We start from the raw sequence: 8747 nt of genomic DNA on the forward strand, positions 1-8747 counted from the left end.
TATGTATATCTTAATCGTTCGCTATTTCAAGAAACACTCTCATGTCATCAGCATATATGAGAGCTTTCACTTTTTTTAGAATGAAGGATATGTCGTTAACGTATAAAATAAAGAATAATGGCCCTAAATGAGACCCTTGAGGAACTCCTGATGTAACTTTAATTGGAATACATTTTACTCCTTTGTATCTAACTATTTGTTGACGATTAGTAAGATAAGACTCTACCCATTTAAGAAGGTCCGGTTGAAATACTAATTTTTCTAACTTAAAAAGCAACATTGGTATGTCAATGCGATCGAAAGCTTTTCTGAAATCTGTATAGAGAGCTTCCACGTGATTGTCATTATCCATGGCTGTCAAAGAATAATGAATGAACTCCAGCAAGTTTGTGCATGTTGAGCGTCCCTTAAAAAAACCATGCTGAGTATGAGTTATTCTGTTTTTAACCATATCGAATAATTTTTTTTTTATTGCCTCGAAAATCTTAGGAATACAAGAGATAATGGCTATCCCACGATAATTACGTAAGTCAGATTTTTTGCCACTTTTAAAGATCGGCACTAAAATGAGCTTTTCCATGTTTCAGGGAAACTACCTGATTGCAGAGACATATTGTAGAGCCAAAATAGCGGAGATGCAAGTTCGATTGATAACATTTTCAAAAATACTGGTGGAATCCCGTCAGGTCCAGCACCTTTGGAGACATCTAGACTTTTTAGTGCATCTACAATATCATGTACTTTGATTTGATTGACGCAAATGTCATTTGGGATTTCCGGAAGAAATGAGAAATATTCACGATCTCGATTATTTTCCGAATAAGTAGTGTAAACGTCTTGAAAAAATGTTGCAAAAAGATTGCAATTGTATACTTCATGTGCCTTTTGCTTACGTTTCTTTAAATTTTTGATTTCTCTACTAAACCATATAGGATACTTTGAGTTATGATTCCTTCTTCTTTTTATTAAGGGTATATCGTCGTGTATTATTTCGTTTAAAATTTTGTAAAACGTTTTATCGGCAGATTCAACATTTTCTTCGTTTTTTAACACATTTTGCCAACTTACTTGATTGATTTTCTGTCTTATATTGTCATAATTTGCTGAACGATAATCATGAACTTCTTCAAAGTCGCAATCTTTAGGTCTGTTTTTTCCATGCACGAATAAAGAAAACTCAATAGCTGTATGAAAAAGTTCGTTTTTCCATAAGGGAGTCAATGATTCTACCACACAGAAATCTTCATCAGTATTCGTCATTAAGAGATCTAAATAACAGTTCTGCTGATTTTTATCGTGGTTAATATGATTTAGACCTAGACTTGCCGATGTATCACATATAAATTGCAAAGCCTCATTTTCTCCAAATATTGGCAGCAGGATGCTCTCGTTGTCGACGTCTGGGAAGAAATCAATATCACGTTGATTGAAATCTCCATATATATGCACTTTTGTTTCGGGAGGAAATTCACCAATAACATGTTCAACTATATTGTAAAATTTCTCATAAACTATTGTACGAGCGTTTTTCGGCGGAAAATACACATACACAAACACATGCGTTTCGCCTGCTATGTGTGTTTTCACCCATACATGCTCGAATTCTTTAAATTTAGTGGTTTCTGTGATTTCTGCTCTAAACAATGTAGAAACAGCAATTAAGACTCCTCCTCCTAACTTCTTCTCAGACGTTTGACAGTCACGATCATTCCTAAAGACATTATAAATATTTCCAAAAACTTCTTCACTATTCACAGTTTCATCCCAGCTAGTTTCTGTTGCCAAGATAACTGTGTAGAATAGTATGTTCTTATGTTAAAATTCTACTATGGATTTCTTTCATCTTAGAAGCACTTTTCATACAATTAAAGTTTTGGCAATAAACCAAAACTTCTGTACCTAACTGTGAAGAAGTTTTAAAAGTAGTAGAACAATCTGATTTACTTAGATTAGTTACCTCTTCATCTTTTAATTCGGTACTTGTTAAGTTTGAAGATATATTTAGATCTAACACGTCATTGTTGTTTCCTTCATCTAGGGAGAGCGTCAGTTTCGTTGAAAACACGAGTACCTAGTACATCCACACGATTTGCATGATGCAGTTAATTTTGAGGGACAGCTCGGCTCCATCCAGTTTGTTGGTTGATTGGTGGCGGGAACGTGACGTTGTTGACCATTGCAGACTGGATAGGGGTTTAGAGTTTCCCCCCTTTGGAATTGTATAGGTGGGTAGTTCGTTGGCGGTCTCGAGTATCGATCCTTTGCTACAGCCAGAAGCTCCCTGTCAGGTGGAAAGAAATTGTTTCCTTTACGACATCTGTTTATGAACACCTTTGGTTTTTGGCTGTTGTCATGATCACATTTTCCGTTACTTCTGCCCCTGAAGTGACTGTCGTTATAGTTCATAAAGTTTGGTAAAACATTTAACGGCTTTTCTTTGTTGTTCATATTAGTATTTGTGGTGTTCTTAGAAGTGTTGAAGCTTTTCTTTGCTTTCTTCCGCTTTTGGGCCTTTTCTTTGGCTTTTTGCTGTAGTGCACGGCGTTTCTGACGTTTGTCATATTCCATCCAGTCCGAACGCCAAACTTTTTTAGTTTCAAGTAAACGCCAACCTGCGGTACCAGAGTTTAAATCAGCAGTTTCAGCCAACTCTTGTAATAGGCTTGGCGGTGACTCATTTTCCACAAATCGGGCAGTACCAATGCTAGCATTATGTTCATTGCAATGAGCAGCCATTTCAATGGTTAGGCTGTTCAACGACTGAACCTCGGTACAGATCTTTTCAATTCATCAGTCAGATCCACCGTTAACGCCTCAACAAAATCTTCAATATGTTGTTTTGACGATTTCATTGAAATATCTAAAAGGCCAGTCAAATGGTTTTTAGAGCAATCAAATCGTTACTGGGCATATCATTTGTATTTCCTGAATATTTTTCGGCCACACGCGATAATGCCGATACAGCATTTGATACACTCGACGATGTGTTGCTGTTAATACACAGCACCGATTCCTTGAGCTGAAGCTCAATTTGGTCAAATAATTCACCCATTGCGCTGAGCTTTTTCAGATCAGCAGCTATTCGAAGATTGGCGTCAGTTTGCGCCCTAATTGAATTAATTAGCTGCTGCTGTTGATGCAGCACTTTGCGGGTGTCAATGCCGGTTTTCAAATTATGTTGTCAATCATCACATAGAGGAACCATGTAGGACAAGATAAAACACTCTTGGTGCCGTTGTACTCCAATGCACGCTACGTGGTATTTTTTGGAGCAAAACTCGCACTTCCATAGGAACCGATCGTCACTGATATTACAGGTTTTAACACTACACTGCATTTTTGCCGGTCGCGCGCGATGTTTGTCCATAAAAAAAAAATAAATAAAAATAATTACGGAGCACTTGAAAAACGCGTCTACCTCCGACGAATGACTGACAATCTTCTCGTCCAAATCCTGTCCAAAACCTTGTCAGCAAAATCAAGAAAAAATATGTTTATTTAACTAAATACTCAAAGGCCTTCAAAGTAGAAAGCTACAACTTAGAAGAACATAATTATTATGACAACTTACTGCTCCGGTTTTCGTGGATTTTAGAGTTGAATGTCAATAATATATTCAGTAAGTCTTATGAAAAAAAAATTGCTCTGGAGGGGGGGGGTGACCCCCCCCCCTTGGTTGCGGCACTTCTCCATTTACATGAGGTCGTGTGTACTGCTTGTGGTCTTCTTTAGTAGTGATGTGTATTTTTTTGGAGGGAACTTAGTGGGTCACAAAATTCTTGTTTTACAGAAGTAATGTCGGTCGCAATAATCACGATTTCCAGTTTGCATAGATTTGAATTGATTGTATTTGTTTGCGATCATTCGTTCTCATATCGCTGCACTTTAATAATATTAGACAATTCCAATATAAAAATCAAAAAAATCCTTCAAGAATTCTTCAAAAACTCACGAGGAATATTCCTTATATTTCTTCCACGAACTTTTTAGGTATTCAATCATGTGGATTTAAGAGATTCCTTGGAAAATTCCTACGGAGATTTGACCATGATTTATTTCCATACCTGTTCGGTGATTTTTGCAAGAACTCCACAGAAAAAAAAAATATTTAAAATTCAATGTAGTGTAAATTGAAGTCTACTGTAAAAATAAATCAAATTCGTGTGTTGTTACAGCATCATGTAAACTTGAATGAATATATATTCAATTTTCAACTAAAAATGCTTCAATATTACGTGATCGAGTAAATTTAAAATGAATTCGTTTGAAAAATAATGGATTTGTAGTTGAAATTTAGGTTTATTTTGATGGTCCAAATATGTGCATGAAAATAAACTTAAATTAACAACATTTTTTAGCTGTTTCCTGTCCTTCAACTTCACTGATTTCCTCCTAGATTTCCTACGGAAAGTCATTCCCGGGATTAGTAGTTATTAGTTATTATCAAGAAGCCTTTCATATCTCAGAGAATACTTCAGAGATTTTTTTAAACATTTCTCCAGGAAGGCTTTCTACGTACTTATGACATACAAATTCCAGTTGTTAGTTTAAAATTAGTTTAGGGTTTCCATGAATTACTGAATACACAAAACCTCAATTTACGAAGTCTTTTTTTAAGCTAACACAATTACGAAGTATGTGGGCTTCGTGGCCGTGCTGTTAATGTTGCCAAGCATTTAGCCACATCAAGTGAAGGAGTGTGGGTTCGATTCCCGCTTCAGTCCGGAAAACTTTTCATCAGGAATGTATTTCGACTGTGCCACTGGACGTTACATGCTAGTCCATTGTCTAGTGTGGTACTTCCTTCAAAAGACATAATCGCCCATCGGAAACATTAACGTGTTGGTGTCTTTTTAAGTAAATTCAATTTAGGTTACTTTTTTACGTAGTGCGTAAATTGAGTTTAGACAATTATGTGGGAAATTTATGGGTATTTTTGGAACGGGCACGACAAGGGGATGGTGAAAATCGATGTCCAACGCCATTTTAAAATCCAATATTGTGACCTCCGGTTGGAACGGGCACGAAGAGTAGATGACGAAAAACGTCCGACGCCATTTTGGACTCCAATTCACTAAAACCTCAATAAGTGAAATCTATTTTACGCAAATTCAATTGACATCACTTTTTTACGAACTATATTCAAGAATATCAGTATTGATCATAACATTGATCCATTTGATTATATGAAGAGTTAAGCTTTTATGCCATAACTAATTATCATCAATATACAACTACTCACGTTTGTAGATACTCAGGCCTATATTCCATGGAGTCCTTGAAAGTTCAAGAGCATCGACACAACTCAATACAACACTCCGTTAACTAATACAGATAGTTGGGGGCCTTCGCAATATCAAAGAACACTCTATTGATAATTGGTTACGTTTGTAGATCCTAAGGCCTATATTCGATAGAGTTCTTGGAGGACCAATAACATCCGCACAAATTAAAACAATATACCGTTCACTCACATGAACGGTTGGGAGCCTTTGGGTTATGCAAAAACTAACTTTGAATCGTTTATAATGGTTGTAGATCCCAAAGCCTACTTTCAATGGAGTCCTTGGAGGACCAAAACATTCATACAAACCAATAACGTATTCCGATAATTTAGATACATGGTTAAGAGACTGTACTTTATAATAAAACTATCGATAGACCATTGATCTTGCTTGTAGATCCTAAGAATGAAGTCTTTGGAGGACGCTGGACATCGCTACAAATTATAATAATACTTATTTTACTGCTATGAATAGATAATAGTCGGTGCCATATCCAAAAAGAATATATTGATAATTGGATAATGGATACGCTTGTAGATCCTAAGGCCTATATCCGATAGTGATCTTGGAGGATCTAGGACATCCTCACAAATCAATACAATGCACCATTTACACACATGAATGGTTAGGGACCTCTGAAGTATTTGGAAACTAACCTTAAATCACTTTTTACGGTCGTAGATACCAAGGCCCATATTCATTGGAGTCCTTGGAGGACCATAAACATCCACAATAAAATATTCCGACGACTTAAATGAATGGTTAAGAGACTGTGCCATATTAAAAAACGATCGATAGACCATTGGTCACGCTTGTAGATCCTTAGGCCTATATTCGATGAAGTCCTTAGATGACCTATGGAATCGGTACAAATTATAACAATGCTCATTTTACTGATATGAATAGATAAGGGTCTGTGCCATATCTAAAAAGCATAAAAGGATCGCTGAATACGCCAAAACATCTCAGGAATATATTTTCGGGAAGTTTTTGGATAAATTTGAATACTGTACTCACTTAGTTATCAAAACTCGGATCTGAGACCACAAACGATTCGTCAAAATATAACAGCTTAAAAATAGAAGATCAGAAACGTTTGCCAACTATTTCTCCGCTTTAGTGCCTTTGAAAACCTGAGTAGGAGCACAAGTTGGCCATTGTGGAGGCCATCTTTGGATTCCAAGATGTTTCACCTGAAGATAATTATATTTTTGTTTCCCTTGGGAAGTCGTCCTAGAATTCTTCCGAAAAATTCACCAGGGATTTATGCAGATATTTTGCAGACTTTTTTCCTTCAACCAGCACAAGGACAAGGACATAAGGACAAGCACAATAACTACTGGACTTAGTAGTCCTACTACTTTATGTCTTCTATAGGTACAACGGGCTTAAATATTCATCGAAACTATTTATTTCGATTTCTTTTACAAAATTTATCTGCAAAATCAAGTACCGTTGATAAATGGCTTCTGGCTATTGCTCAGATCAAAAGAAATTCATGATGAAATTATACTGGAAGACATTGTTTCCTCAACTGTTGAAACATGATGAAAGGAGACTTCCCAAGAAAAGCAGTAGGTTTACAGAGGTTTTACTTGTTTGCTGCATACATAATGAATGGATTAATAAATTGAGAAATATTTATAATAACAAATTGCTCTTAAAGCATACTCTGAATGAAATATTCACGAAGCCCAATTATCATTTCCGCTTTAATCGAATTCAAATTCGACCCCTTCATGCTGATAATCCCGGTCCCGTTAAAACCAACCAGGCCCACCTCGCTGCACTTTAATGCTATCCAACCACAGCGTACCTCACCGAATCAAATTTGGAGCATCCAAATAGTTAAAATATTCTTCGAAATTTTGCATAAACGAAATTCAGTCCCGTTTCTTCCCGTACCGTACAGTACGGAGTCCCTGTCCCTGTGGTGGTCTATGCGCCGAGCCCGGTGTTTCACCTGGCTGCCTAAAATATCTGTGAACTTGCCTGCAATAACTATAACAACCGGTTGAATGCCCACCCGAAAGCACATCATATCAAGCATCATCGCACCATCACTAGACCGTGTGCTTCCATACTGCATGGTGTGGTCTTCTGTCCCTCGGTGGTGTATGAACTATGGGCACGTTGCGAGGAGTAGAGGTAGATGGGGTAAGGTGGGCACCCTAAAGATGAACTCAATTTAACCTTACTTACGCATTTTTATTTTGGTAAAATTGGTGATTATTCTTATATTTGAAAAAAAAAACAGAATGCTTTTGATATTGAGTTTATATGCATTGCATCACTAACCAAGATAAATCCAGATTGTGCAGCTTCCGAATGCTCCCAACTCAGAAGAAAACTTCTTTCCGAGATAACCATGAAGTCTTCAGTAACAATGGATGGCACACAGTTGCAAGGTCGTCATTCCAATTTATCATTATTCATCAAAATCCCAAAAATTTTGTTGAAAAACTTTGATAAAAAAAACACAAACAATGGGTGCCCATCTTGCCCCGTCTAACCCTAGAAAGATTGGAAACTGTTCAAGATCCAGAGAGGAGGGTTCTTTTGGATGCTCGCTTTCCATGAAAGCTGCTGCTGCCGCTCACTTTTGCATATGCATGATGCAAAATTGTGAAACTATCCGATCCATGGACCAGGTAGACGAAAGGTAATAGGTGTTGTTACCTGCAGGTATCCTCCCGTTCGCTTGAAGCTGGTATAGTGTTGAGCCAAAAAAGGGCTTTAGTTACGGATGAGATGCGGTCTAAATTTGCGAATTTTGACGTATAATCGAGTGGAAGAATGGAACGAAAAAGTTACCATGTTTGACAGCATGATGAAGCTCAGGAATTCATGTAAAATGGTTTACAAAATATGAAGAGATACTTTGCATTTTTGCTGATGTGAAAATTGGCTTGAACGTAGCCGTGGAGCAAGCTGAGAACTATGTTATGGAAATTTTCACGAAAGAAGCAATGTTGGATCAATCTAAGCTGACAAACGGTAAACGTTATTGATTTTTACAAAAATATTTACAATGTGAAAAATTAATTCGAGTATTTGTCGCAAATTAGAAACACTTTTGTCGGCCACTTTATATCCAATTCCGGGAACACGCGATCTGACTCAGTGAACTACCAGAAAAACACCGGCCCCAGGAACATACCCGAGACTTGGTCACTTTTAGAAACTAGATATGTGTACGAGTATACTGACAAAACATAATTAAAATTTGTAGCTTCGATATTGATGCCAGTGTTGCCTAATAAAGAATACTTGGATATAAGAAATGAATGAAATACTCATTAATTACTAAATCATACAGCTAAATTCCGATATTTAGATATTTATTGACATAGTCTGCTTGATCTAGTATCTGTCTCATATCTTCTATATAAATAAAAATGGAATGATGTTTGTATGTCACGAAATGGCTTTCAAACGGGTCAACGGATTTGAATGATTATA

Source organism: Aedes aegypti, chromosome 3 (assembly GCF_002204515.2).
Source record: "Aedes aegypti strain LVP_AGWG chromosome 3, AaegL5.0 Primary Assembly, whole genome shotgun sequence".
NCBI classification, from domain to species: Eukaryota; Metazoa; Arthropoda; class Insecta; order Diptera; family Culicidae; genus Aedes; species Aedes aegypti.